This window comes from Sciurus vulgaris (assembly GCF_902686455.1).
Source record: "Sciurus vulgaris genome assembly, chromosome: 9".
In the NCBI taxonomy this organism is placed as follows: domain Eukaryota; kingdom Metazoa; phylum Chordata; class Mammalia; order Rodentia; family Sciuridae; genus Sciurus; species Sciurus vulgaris.
In genome coordinates, this window is record NC_136469.1 from 94,812,630 (window position 1) to 94,827,299 (window position 14,670).

At 34.2% G+C, this 14,670-nt stretch overlaps 1 long non-coding RNA gene and 1 pseudogene across 2 annotated transcripts in view; one reads left to right on the plus strand and one right to left on the minus strand.

Annotated features, from left to right (window-relative positions):
• The window catches only part of LOC306669156, a 1,049,088-nt gene that overhangs the window by 628,212 nt on the left and 406,206 nt on the right, over positions 1 to 14,670 (plus strand). The window lies entirely within an intron of this gene.
• LOC306669282 (sterol O-acyltransferase 1-like) lies at positions 6,845 to 8,142 on the minus strand (annotated as a pseudogene). Its single transcript has 2 exons — positions 8,052 to 8,142; positions 6,845 to 7,552 (listed from the first exon to the last, which is right to left on the minus strand). The product of its transcript is annotated as a sterol O-acyltransferase 1-like (transcript).

Consider the following 14,670-nt stretch of genomic DNA (forward strand, 5'->3'; position numbering starts at 1 on the left):
TTGTATATTTGAGGTCCTGTAAGCCTCTTGTATTTGATTTTCCATCTCATTATTTAGGTTTGGAAACTTTTTCTGATATTATTTCATTGAAAAGATTGTGCATTCCTTTGGTTTGTATCTCCTCTCCTTCCTCTAACCCAATAAATCTTAAATTTGATCTTTTCATCTTATCCCATAATTCTTGGAATTTCTATTCATGATTTCTTACCATCTTCTTGTGTGGTCAACTTTATTTTCAAGATTATGCATTTTGTCATCATTGCCTTAATTTCTGTCTTCCTGGTGGTTTAGTCCAAATTTTTAATTTGATTTCTTTATTCCTTCATTTCATAAATTTCTACTTGAATTGTTTTCTGGATTTCTATCTCTTTACTCAAGTGATCTTTCACCTCCTAAAATTTATCACTGATTTAACTCCTCCTCTATGTCACAGGTCAGTTTGTGTACATTCTGAATGCCTTCTCTGACATTTATTCTACTATGTTGTCAATGGATTCTATTATTAAAGCATCTTGGTTTGTTTGGGGAAATTTATTCCCTTTTTTCATATTGTTTATGTATCTTGCCATCTAACTGTGTGGATCTAAGGCAAGACATTTTCTGCCCTGTAGACCTAGAGTGTCCCCCAATGTTTCCAGTACCTTGCCTTTAAGGGGGAGATTAATATTAACAACACCCAGGACAAACAATATACAGCCTTAAACCAAATAGCTCCTACTAAGATATCTACAGTTTTGTCACAATACACAGAACTGATGTGTTTGATTATTGCCTATAATATAAACAGTAGGTTTGCAAAAGGAGTTTATAGTTTCAAATGGTGGATGAAGAAAGATCAGAAATGACATAGGATGTGATGTTTATGAGGAAGAAGAAGACAAAACAGAAAAAAAATATTACAGGAAGGGTGAAAGAGAAATTAATAGAGGTTGGCTGTTAGTAGGAGAAAACAGAGAAAGAGAATCCAGGGAAACAGGTAAGTGAGAGGAAAATATCTATATAAAGTAAAATAAATAAATAAATAAATAAATAGAAGTGAAAGAAGTTAAAATAGCACACAACAAAACTGTAATATACTATGCAGACATCCCAGTCCTCAAGGCACTGACGCATGAAAAATACTTGGTTTCAAAAATGGTAGATATATGACAGAAAGAAAAAAAAAAAAAAAAAACCTTGAAGGAAAATTGAACTGTTGCAACTCCTCCTCTCAGTCCATAAGTGGGGTTGTCTGGAGTTTGATCGTCGCTCTACTCTCAGGATGATAAGGGTTTTTAGGGTGGGAGAGTTAGACTTGGAAGTGGAACTCCTATAGGCAGGGTATAGCACTCACTGGTCCATGTTGGAAGACTGCACCAAAGGAATCTCTTCTGTTTTCCACTCTTGTGGTGTAGGAGCCTGATGTTAGCCCCTTACATTGCCTGTGAACCCTACAATTCCTGGTCTCTGATTTAGTCTCCAAACAGTTTGTCCCTACCAACCCTTTCAAATTTTTCCAAGTGGTCCTGAGGGCTAGGCACTGAGACTTGCATTCCAGTCATGGAGAACTTTTCTGTATCTGGCTGGTTGACTGCAGGATAGCAAGCAATGGGCTGGGTCGGGTGCTAGGGAGGGGTGGAGAACCTGGTGACTAGGGATCTAGAGATCCCTACTGGGTGTCAGACCAATGACAAATCTGGCCAGACCCTGGGATCAGTGGATGGGGGACAGGGGAGGGGTCAGGGACCCGTTCATCCCCATGTTTTAGGACACTTAGAGCTGGAGAGAGCCTGGCTTTCTCCAGTCTCTCCAACCTGTGTTCCTCAGGGCAAAATGCTACTAGATTCTGACTTTCCACTGAATCTTTAGGCTCAGACAGGTCCACTTGGACCTACCTGCAAACTCATAGATCTGGGTTTCCATTTCTGTAGGTTCCAACAAGTTGCAGTCCCAAAAGGGCTCCTGGATTGCAGACAATGGAGAAACTCCAGTAGAGAGGTTCCTCCTTCTTTTTTTATATATGACTAATGAGTCAGGTAGTTTATCATTTGACCAAAGCAGACTGCTTCTCCAGTCTTAGGATTTTTCACTCTAAGCCTCAGGAAAATGTGGTATTCCCACTGTTTAAGTTCTGAGTAGCCGAGCTAAGGAAAATGCTACCTTACACTATTCTGTCATCTTTTCTCCTCATGCCAAATGTTATTATATGTAATGTTTCTTGCAATATATATAAAATACAAGTAGAAGGCATTTATGCTTTTTCTACATAAAATATCACTATATTAAGTCTAAAATAGGTCAAATGACCTATTGATAATAGGTCAAATTGATGAACATTCAACTGTTCAGAATGGATGGATGGGCTGGCTGATTTTGTCTTAAATTATTAGCATGAAAATTAGGTTTAGATGAATTATGTTCAATAAGAATTTTATTTTTGCCTTTTTACTTACTTAGGTTAAACTATACTGCACATCAATTACAGAAGTTACTTTTTCTAGTCATTTCAGTTTGAGTCTATATTTCACTCAAAAAAGAATAAATTATTCCAGTAAATATTCTTGTCAGTCAGAATCAGGAAATACTCTGTTCAGAAATGTCAGTATTCCTGAATATATTTAGAATAGAGTTAGAACTAGCAACATAAGTTTTAAATACCTGTCATCAGCTATGACAAGTTAAATCTTCACTATTTTACATTACAAAATAAAGTCTGAAATTCACTTGCACATTCGTAGTAGGCAGAATAACACTCAAATAACAACAGTCTTCTGATGGGTAACAAAGGATAAATTGCAATCAGAGAAAATTAAATAGATTATTTCTGTTTTGTTCCTAAGTGAAAAAGACACAGAATACCCCTCCTAGTAATATGTTAGTAACTCATGAATTTTTCAGCACTGACTTTAATGTGATGATTTGGCATGTTTATTGGTTTAGCTATGTTGACATTTCTAAAGTTGACTTATGTTTTCAGTAATGACAAATATACTTTAAAATCAGAAAAGAATGAAGAGAAGGGAAAAGGGAAATACTGGGAAATGACATTGACCAAAGAATATTGTTATATTGTGTTCGTGTATGAATATGTAACAACAAATCCCACCATCATGTACAACTATAATGCAACAATAAAAATATGAAAAGAACAGAAGTTTTGTATGAATTATCTTCTTATATTTGATATTCTAATATATTTAAATGGTTTTTCACATATTTTTGCCAAGTATAATAAGTCTGTAATTACACAATTATTTTCTCAAATACCTAATGTCCTCAGAAGGATTTTCTTCTTTTGCTTTGCTTATTCTATTCATCTACTTAGGGACACTTGGGTCAATTCCACCTCTTGGATAATGTGAATAGTGCTGTATTACTATGGGAATAAAAATATTTCAACAAGATCCCAACTCAATTCTTTTGATATATAGATAGAAGTGGGATCGTTGGATCATATATAGCAGTCCTATTTTTAAATTTTTGAATAAATCCATGCAGTTTTCTATAGCTGTCTCACCTTTTAAATTCTATCCAACAGTGTACAAGCATCCCACCTTTTCCTCATCTTTGTCATGACTTACTGTCTTTTGTTTTTAATAAAGGCCATCCTACCATGTATGAGGTGAAATATCTCTATAGTCTTGATTTGGATTTTTCCGATAATTATAAAATGCATAATTTCAAGAATTCTAGTGATTTTGATTTATACTTTTCCCCATTGAATCCTTGTAACCATGCTCTGATGTGTGGAACTATATTTTTCCATTTCACAATAGAATGACTAAAACTTATAAAGTTATACAAATTGCCAAAGCTACAGTTAATAAATGGAGGAAATATGGTAAAATATTTAAAAGTCGTATCTAAAGTTAGTATTCTTAAACAGTATGTGGTGTGATTAATAGGGTATAATTTAGAATCCTGAATCCCTGGTTATAGAGTTATTTTCTTCCCACAAGATAAGATGCAATAAATGTGTGTGTGTGTGTGTGTGTGTGTGTGTGTGTGTGTGTATGTGCATGCACGTGGTGTTTGCAGAGAAAAAAGATTACTTAGAAAAATTGTAAAGTCCTCAAAATAATGATCCAGGTTTCTAGAACAAGAAAATTAAATTCTAAAATTCAAGGTTATTAATGATTCCAAAACAAAATAAGTTCTGTACAGAGTGGTTTGTCTAATTTTAATCAAATCCCAATAATGAGGTTTTTCTCTTTTACATACTGAAGTTTTCTTGTATTACAAAATCATGATTATTATCATTAATACTTATAGAATTCTAAATTTATTACTTCTCAGAAGGAAAAAAAAGTACCATTTTATAACTGAAAATAATTTTACTGCATTAGCAAAATAGGAAAAAAAAAATGAATTTTCCCGAAACATATTAGCAAGAGATTTTAGTTTTTGTTTAGCAGGTAGGTGGTGGGGTTTTAAGAAAAGATGTTTGCTACAAGTAGCTGACAATAAGATTGTGATTATCAAACCTACCTTCTTTCAGGAAAAGTGAACCATTCCTTTAAGTACTATGTGTTTATGAAAAGTGTCTCAGAGTAGCTGGTATTCTAAACACTACAGTCCTACATGCATCATTTATTATTACTTAAAATCTCATCAGAAGAAAGATCACTAATAAAAAAGAGAATGGGAAAGCTTAAAAAAAAAACTCAATAAATCCACTATATTATTCAGAATTCCTAAAAAACAATTTTCTCATGAGAATGCAGGACTCCAGTATTTCACAGAAATGTACAATTAAGGATTCTGTTCTCTTACTTCAAAAGACTGGCAAATTCAGAACCAAGTATTATATAAACCTGCTACTCTTTATATTTAGGGTGTTTGTTTTGTTTCTAGGGATCAAATCCAGGGATGATTTACCACTGAGCTACTTACCCAACCTTTTCAAATTTATTTCAAGACCAGATTTTGCTAAGTCCCCCCCATTAATCTTGTGATCGATCTTCTGCCTTGGCTTCTGAGTGACTGGGTTTACAGGCATGTGCCACCATGCCTGACAACTCTTATACTTAAAATGTAGTTACAGATTCAAGTAACTGACTCATTTTAACTTTGAAGAAAAATTTCAGAAATTACAAGCTATATTATAAATTAGAAATTAGAAAATTATAAATTGGAAATTATAAGCTATATAACTCTTGTTAGGAGTTACGTTCCCATTACATTACTTGTTAGAAACATGCAGAATATATATTTTTAAATAACTTGTTATGACGTGAACTTCTTTCTATTAAGCTGGGTCTTACTTTTGAAAACTTTCTCAACTCATTTGGTTCAATGGTATGGTAAACAAAAATGGGTTTTCAAAAGCTGGAAACCTGTGGTCCAAATCAAGTGTGATGGTTAAGCAATTCTACCTTCTTTCTTATAAAATTAAAATGGTTGTATAACAGTGGTGGAAAGATATCCCAGAACTATCTGGGTATCAAATAAGCCTCTCGAGTAGCTGTTCCAGTTAACAATAATCATTTGAATAATAGGTAAGTCTCAATTTTTTTAAGTAGAAAGTTGAACTATATGGTCTCTGATATCTCTTCCAATGTGCAATCTTTATAAACATGATCATATTTCATACATACAAACAAAAACATTGATATGCAACACATTGTATTAGAATGCATATCTATAACCTGGAATTATCACATACTAGAGTACATTTCCTTGAAAACAGTCACATGTTTAGCTAAAAATATGCTATCAATGAACAAATGCTTCAGAAACCAGGTTCTGGATCCTTAATGATTACTTTACTATTAATACAAGAGAATCATACTTATGTTAGAGCCTCACTAGGAATAAAACTGATATAATTACCAAGGCTTAAGCCAAGATGATGCAGCAATTATCTGTCATTACCTCAGCTATAAGTCTCCCTTCTTCCAAAAAGAAAAAAGAAAAGAAAGTCCTCTTTAGAATACAAGATTCCAGTGAACTTCCCACACCCAACACCAGATCTAGGAATGCAGTGAGCCATCTATAAAGTTTGGAGAGGTCCAAATAATAACGGCTGTCCCAAACCAGGAAGAATATCCTATCTTCAGTGACAAGAATGAAAAAAGAGTCCAGACTTCTAAAACATATAACAGCAAGTCAAGAAAGCAGGCTGGATATAATCCAGAAATGTTGGATATTTCAGAGGACCCTGCTAAAGAACATACCATTCTTAAGAATAAAAGTACAAAATGACTCCATGCCCAAGAAAAGGGAAGCCCAAACCATAATGTCCCAAATTGGCCTTTTCTGACTATTATTAACAACAAAGTTGAAAGTCATTCCAAAGAACTTGAAGAACATGAACAGCACTGGATAGAAATAACTCAAGCAAACAGTGAGGGCATATTCATGCACTACAGTAGACATGACAAAGACAACCAACACAGCACAGACTTGAACCTCTTTGAGAAAAAGTCCTTGTAGGCATTGTAGTATATCTAGTCATGGACTACCACATTCCAGGTCCTGTTATAGAGTATGATGTGGAGTTCCACCAACTCTGAAAAAATGTCCTGTCATCCAAGCATAACATCCCAGCAAAGGCATTGATCCAACAATGCAGAAAGTCAAATAAAGCAAGGAGCCATTTCAGCATACTAGCAAGATGGGGATGCATACATACAGGACCAGAACACAAGTACTGAAGCCTCCTGTTTGGTATTTTGAAACAAGGGGGTGCAGAACCTTTCAAAGATGTAATATACATGATATAGACAACAAAAAAACCTGTGCAAACTGTATAGTACGTAATCCCATCTCACAGTGGGAGTTCTGCGATTGTTGTCACAGTAGATAAGGGTAAAAGCAAACAAGAAGTACAAGTATTGGTTGACTGTGGTATTGGAAACATACTCTACTTCTTAGATAAATGCAGCACCTGAGGCACATTCTCTCTGGCAAATGAATGAGTCTTCATTACCAAATGAACCACTTCAAGTATAACAATGAACTGAGAAGCTAGTGGTAGTGTATATGTTAATACAACATATATTGGTCCAAAACCTATAATTCCAAGCTGGAAGACCTTGAAAAGCAAGCCATGGACAAGAGGATAGATCACTGGATGTGAACTCTTGCTGTAGCCATTGGCCCAACATTGAAACAGGAAATAGGGAATTGAAAGTGAACACAGGAACATGATACACCATATCAAACAGCAGTAGGAAATCTACCAAAAGTACAAGGCAGGAGATTGAATTCAAGTACTAGCCTTCCTTCATCCATGTAATCTATCACAAGTGTGCTAAGGATAGAGAAAGAGGAGGGCAATAAACATGTGGTATATTGTTCTGATGTGGTCTATTTCAAACAGCTCATCTTAAAGAGATCCCCTTGCAATACAAATCTTTTCATGTTCTGGAGGTGCTCTGAGGTCTTTAGCTCTGTGGTTGTTTTTCACTTCTTCAAGAATGGAAAAAATTGTGAGGACACAACCACCATTATATAATGATGCAGATTTTTCAATGAGATTGGTCACAAAATCATCAAAGTGACTGCCAACTTCCTTCATTAAAAAGTGGCTTTAATTTCTCTGCCTCTGCTGCTAACTGTCTTTTCTTAACTACCAATTATTTCATGTCAATTTGACCATTTCTATGTGTCTCTATGGAGACCCTTTGTAGGGTTTCTCTGGTCTTCACCTTTCTCAGGGTTTTCACTGAGCTTGGACAGTTGTTTTCTTAGAAACATCTTCTCTTTATTCACCATTGATTTTTGTTTGGGTTGGGAGTGGGGACTGAATTATGGGTCTTGAACTCTGCTGTGACACAGGCCATGCAGCTCTGGAGAACTCTCTATGTGAAGGCACTGATCTAAGATTTCCCAGTTGCTATGGTGATGCCCTGTTCAAAGGGAAATTCTGTGCCAGCTTCAGAATTTTATCAGTTCTTGACCTCAGATTCAAATGCAATCTTCCCAAGGGTAGAGAGTTATGGGTGTGAGTTGATAATTATAATTGGTCTGCACAGAAGTTTATCCTTCACTTTGAGTGCTTTGAAGAAACGTTCTCACAATAAATCCTTTTGATGTTTAAACCTATATAATAAATGTGTCACACTTGCTCATGGTCACACTTCCTTCATCAGAACTTGGCTGAACCACCAAGTCCCAGCTGTTTTTTTCTATTTGTGTGTCTGTTTGTCTCTTCTCCATCCCCTCACAACTACTCTGGTTAGCCCTGAATAAACTGTTGTGCAGATTGTGACAGATTTTTCTGAACCAGCTGGGCTGTGGGGACTTGGGCAAAGAGGGCTGGGCTGGGAAGCCATCACTGCACAGTGGCAGGAAGGTCAGCTAGAAAAGATGTCCCAGGGCCAGGGCCACCCTGATAAGTTTTGATAGGATGTTTTTAAAGTTCACAGACTTTCGTATAAAATTTTTTGGTAAATTAGAAACATGCACCTCCTAAATTAATCCATAGTATTGATTATGTTTCAGAAAGTTTTCTAATACATATTCATTTTATGAACATAAAATATCTTCCCTAAATTTTATTAATACTTATTATTTTGCATGAAAGAACTAAACTTGAGAGTATACATCACTTGTACTAGTTCATCCAACTTGTAAAAGGTAGTACTGGAGATTGAACCAATATAAATAAGTTCTAGTTCCTAAACATTATACTAAAGACATATCTAGAAACAGACAAAACAGACACTGGAAACTAGTTTAGTTAGTGGATTCCCTTTTTGTAAAATGATCAAACTGTAGAGTTGCATATTAACAAGGAAAAAGATTTTTAGCTAACTCTCCAAGCATACTTTAATTGCATCTACTAAGGTCATTAGATTTTATTTTGACTTGGGTAAGGATATGTTGCAGGATATGAATACTAATATTTTTAATAAGAAAAACATATAAATACCACTATTAGTACTACTAATAATAAGGCCTAAATGATAAAACTTACACTTTAGACTACAGACTGCTCTTCACAGGTAAAATCATTTTTTTAATTGTCCAGTTTTGATTTGGTGATTCAGTATAGATAAAAATAAAAATGGCTAACCAAACATATGAAAACATTAGCATTCTAAATGGAAATAGATGTTATATTCCATGAATTAAACATTTTCAACATCAGAGAAAATGGTGTTTTAGTTTCTTATGACTTCTATAATAAATTATAACTTGGAACTTAAAAGCAACAGAAATTTAATTTTTCAAAATTCTGGAGTACAGAGGTCTTAAATCAAGAAATTAGCATTGGCTGGATTTTTTTCTTTTTCTTTTTTTTTTTTTTTTTTTTTTTGTGCCTCTGAGGGAAAATCTATTCCATGCCTTCCTCCTAGTTACTGATGACTGTCATAAGTCCTTTGCATTCTTTGTCTTAGAAACAAATCATTCCAATTCTATCTTCACATGTCTTTTCCCTTTTGGGTACTATACATACTCTTTAGTTGTCACTGAATTTAGGACTCAAGCTAATTTAGGAAGATTACACCTCAAAAAATTTCAATTAATTTTATCTTTAAATACACTAGTATACAAATAAAGTCAAACTCACAGTTCCTAGGGTACACACCTTTCTTTGTGTGTGTGTGTGTGTGTGTGTGTGTGTATGTGTGTGTGTGTGTGTATGGACCATGATACAACACATTACCTATATGAAACTGAAAATTAAAATTTTGTCTTTTGTTTTTTAATTTTCCCAAATGTAACTATTTTCCATATTCTTTGTAAAATCTTCTCAAAAACATTTTTCACACATATATATATGAAAATCAGTTCATTTTTATTTATCCCAAAATATTGAAGAGTGCATGCTAATCTTCACAGTGACTTATCATTGAGCTTTACTCCATTTTTTATACTTCATAGTATTAGAACCAACAAAATTCCCATAATTCATTAGAGTAGTTTTCTATAAACATTCCATTTTATTTATGTCTTTTCTTTTGAAGTAATGCAACTTTTGTTTCCATTTTTTTAAGTGCTACATAAAACACTTTGTCCAAAATATAGTCTTTTTATCCTCAAGGAATATAAGAGTTAACTTTCTTTTGCTATAATTTGGAATCTAATTTAATGGATGAGTAAAAACTTTCTGACACTGTAGATGGCTAAAGTAAGCTTATTGAAAGTAATACAAAATAAAAGGATATACACACACGCACACATCCTGGAAACCAGTATGTTTGAAGGAAGACATTAGGACATTTCAAACAGTCTAGAACATTCACTCCAGGCTAAGCATCAAAGAGGAGTACATCTACTTTAGATATACAACATTTATTACATTCCCCTATGGCTTAAAGTCAACCAAGAAGCTAGTATTTTAAAACATCTTAAATGGTGGAATGGATGAAAAATAGAGATAAAGATAAACATTTTGAAAAGAAAAGATCAAGAAATAAGTTTTGTAGTATTCTGTTTGGAAAAAAAAAAAAAAAACTATCTGGAGATAAAATTTGACCTACAGTTGGATGATGGTGTCAAACAAGACAAAGTTAAAATGACTAAAAGGGACTCATTCTTCTATCCCACTTGTGTCCTAGTCAGATCCTGTCCTCATGCTGCCTTTAATCTAGTGGAGGACAGAGCCTTTCAAAGTACTTTATTTGCAGACAGTGAACAAGTGAAGTAGATTAGGAAGTCTGACTGGAAAGAAATGAATGATCAAGATAATCCTAAGAGTTGAAATCATATATTTCCAAAGTTTATTAATATAAAGAGGTTGTGGATTAAGCAATAGGAGTCTGCATATCATGAAAAATACATCATAATTTTTCAAAATACCTAGTGTGAGAGGGAAGAGCAGACCTAGAAACTATGAGACAATAACCAGGTAAAATTTAAATGATTAAATAATCATTAACTTAAACATTCTATCATAGAGACAATTATGATTGCTCAATCTTCCTAATATTAGGTGATTCCCTAATTTACTGATTAATTTTGCTTTCTGGCTTTATATATGTATGTACACACACACACACATACTACACACATACACACATATTCTTAACAGATAGATATGTGTAAAGAATTTTATATGTAACTTTTGGTTACTTTAGTTTTCTTCTCATTTTGTCATAATATAAAGAATGTTAAAATCAATTCCTGAAATGTTATAATTATAAAGCTATTTTGCAGTCACCAAATCTAAGACATTTAATTTCCTACCAAGTTATCTTTTAGGAAAATAAACAAGATCCTTACATTTAGAAGAATAATCACATTTGAGTTTTTCACTTTATGAAAGTGAAAATGTCACCATGAATAACTAATATTCTACATACCTAAATAACCTTGTGATAACAATGGAAAAGAAATATGTAGCACTAGACATTCATTTCATTTAGTTAAAGTAATTTTTTTCAAACTGCAAAAACAGAAAATCATATCCTGAGGAGAAGGGGAACAAATTAAATGACTTCAGTGTTGTATAAATGTCTTTTTTTTTTTTTTAAGGGAAGAGTTAAAAAGATATAATACCAGTGTTATGACTATTATGAATTAGAGATTTTTATTTTCAAAAATAGAAAATGTTATTCTGCCCTTTTAGATAGAGTAGTATGTTTTTTTAATCATACAAATTCTGATTAGCATGGAAAGTATTTAATTAATATGTTACATAGCATGAGCTAAATGGGTGGAACATCTCCCCTAAAGCATCAGTGCAGTAGGAGGTAATTAGAGCATGCCATGATATTTATTACTAATGATCTTCCACTGAGATTTGAGTTGATAGGCATTATTTAAGGTTTTCTATTGATGGCTTAGGCCTGCAGCTTTATGAATTATTCTTAAAAAAACAAAAACAAAAACCAGAGAATCACAGCCTTTCAGACAGAAGTCCCCTATGTTTCTCCTTTGCTAGCAAAACAATAAATCTTTTTCCTTCCTATCAAAACCGTGTCCTTGTTATTGGATTGGCATCAGGGACAACGACTGAGCTTTTGGCAACAAATTTGGCCCCCAGATGGTACTCAAGAGCAACCACCACTCCAGCTTTCTTGGGCAGGCATGGCTATCCAAGAAACCCCATTTCCATGCCAAGGATTCATGGTGCTGGCAAATTGTTGAGAACCAACTGCAGGAGATTTAGGAGACTAGTGAGTGTGCCTCAGATCAAACCAGAGGAGCTGTTCCTGTGAATAAAGGGAGAAACTGAGTGACCATCCCAGCAGCTGCCTAAGCTCCTTTTGCTTCAGAGAACTCCTACCTTCTCTCTCTGAACAGAAGTTTGCTCCATCCTGGTCCTCTCTGAGAAAAAGAAAACTGAATTCAGGAAATTTGTGATAACTTTGGACATTTGGTGAGTCCCCTAGTGTGGACACCAAGACCCTTGATTCCACACACCTGGTTCCCCTTTGTGGGAACATCTGGTCCCTCTTTCTGGGGACATCTGTGGTACCACTGGGGTAGGAGTCAAGGTTAAGTAGGACTTGAGAACCTAGGGATATGCATTCCCTTCTGATCTGTTCTAGGTTCTCACCTGTCTGTGTTTTTTTTTTTTTTTTTTTTTTAAGAAATGGGCCATGCTGCTTTGATCCGACCATTAGTATCTTCAACATAAATACCTTAGCTGAATGGGCCACTACAGGTTTACTGTAACACAATCTGGTCTTTGGTTTTCCTGGATTATTATACAATCTTGAAGTTGAAGTTTGTCTGTCAGGGGTAAAATATATGAAGGAGATACTGTATGTACAGGCATTGATGGTAAGGGGTCTGAACCATCAGGAACTAAGTTGAAGGTGCCAAAAGGTCCTTCCTCTAGTGTTAAACCCAGTGCTGATATTCTCAACCTGGCTCCAGGAATACTAGCCCTAACCTGAAAAAAAAAAAAAAAAAAAAAAAAAAAAAATCCCAGAAATGCTGTCTGGACTGTAGAAAATGACCAAAGATTTTTCTCTGCTTTCCAGTCCCCTCCTGGCCTCTTTGCCTTCTAGCCCCTTTTGCCCATGGGGGGTGGAGTCTGCTGGCCACAAAGGATGTGGTAATAGGTTCCAGTACTGTTAATTTATGACCTGGGGACAGGAATAGTCTCCCCTTTTAAGATCTGACAGAAACCCCATTTAACCAGGTGATATTCATCACTAGGGAAAATCCATTCTTGCTATAAGAGTATTCCATCAAACTAAATGCCCGGGAAGACTGACAGAATAAACAACTGCACTGAGAGAAGAAAAAGACAGAAACTAAGGCCAACCTGTGTTTTGTAGGCATCCTCTATAAAGGGATCTCAAGGAAACCTAAAGAAAAGGATGGAAAGGGCCTCCTCCATTGTTTATCAATATACCTAGTATAAGAAAAAGGCCCAAAAGGAGCCTCAGGGTACAATCAATAGTGGGAAACACTTAAAGTTGATGGTATTGTGATAATGATAAGGGAGACAGGTCAGGCTCAAAAATGTCCTGTGCTCCAACCCCTTGAATGTCAATTGGGAAAGAAAAGATTAAGGCATAGTTTTGCATATGGTGGATTGTCCAACCCTCTCCTTTGGAATTTGTTGTGTAAATTAAATGCACAGATAACTTTTGTAAGGACTGTTTCAGAATATTAATATAAGAAAGGGTCCAAAACTAGAAAAAATAAAATAAATTTATAGGTATGGAAATATATTTTAGTATGAAAAATTAGAAAGTAAAAGAAGTGTTTCTGGATGAAAAATATATTGTCTGGTAAAGTAATATTCTTGGGCTAAAGTCCAAGATGAAAGAACAAAACTACGGATATAAAGTTGTGACTGGTTAATTAAATCACAGAAGGCTTGTGGAAGCTAAATCTCAAAAAGTTTATGTTTGTGAATAAATTGGCTATAGTTAGCACAAAGTTATTTGAACTTTTGTGTACTGATATGAAGTAAGGTTTAAAACATTGATCTGCTCTTATCTATTCAAATAATTTTCTTGAATTTGTTAGCTTTTATTACTTGAAGAAACTAAATCTTAAAGGTATTAGGCTTTGAACCCATTTAAAAGTCTTTAATGATTATTTTGCAACTGATTAAACAAACAACTGTTATTTAGGCTATAACAATATAGTTGACACCCTAAATTAATGTGATAAGGTATATGTATGCATTGGAGAATGATATCTGTCTAAACCTTATCTAAGTGTTATATAAAATTTATAAAATGAAAGTTTAAGTAAGTTTACAGGAAGAGAACCAGTAAATTCTCTGTTTTATATATTGTATCTGACATAGAAGGGCCAGACTGTCACTTGAAGACCTATCTTATATCTGTTTGCTTCAACTTCAGATCATTAACCCTGTTTTATAAATGTATAAGAGATTGAAGGCTATCCTTTTAGTTATGTTAACCCATGCAGACCTGTGATTATTGTTACTCTACACTCTGATTTCTGAATTGTACTTTAAAAGTTAAACTTAATTAAATGTAAAGCTTAGGTGAGCACTTTGCCAAATTGATATTATCCAAATTAAAATTATATGTAGTAAATTTCTTGGAAATAACAAATATGGTGGTTATTTATTCAAGTCATTTGATATTTTATAGCTGGATAAATTAATCTGTTGTCAATAAGTAATATACAATTTTGCATTACTCTTCACACTGGAATTGGAAATCAAATGCATTTTTGGAAGAGAATAAGGAGACCCTGATCATTTAAATGATTTGTAAAACATGGAAGCATTCTGCCACTTTTTTTTACAAAAGAAAATTAAAATCTTTCTCAGCCTTTCTTTGATTTATGTTTCAGATG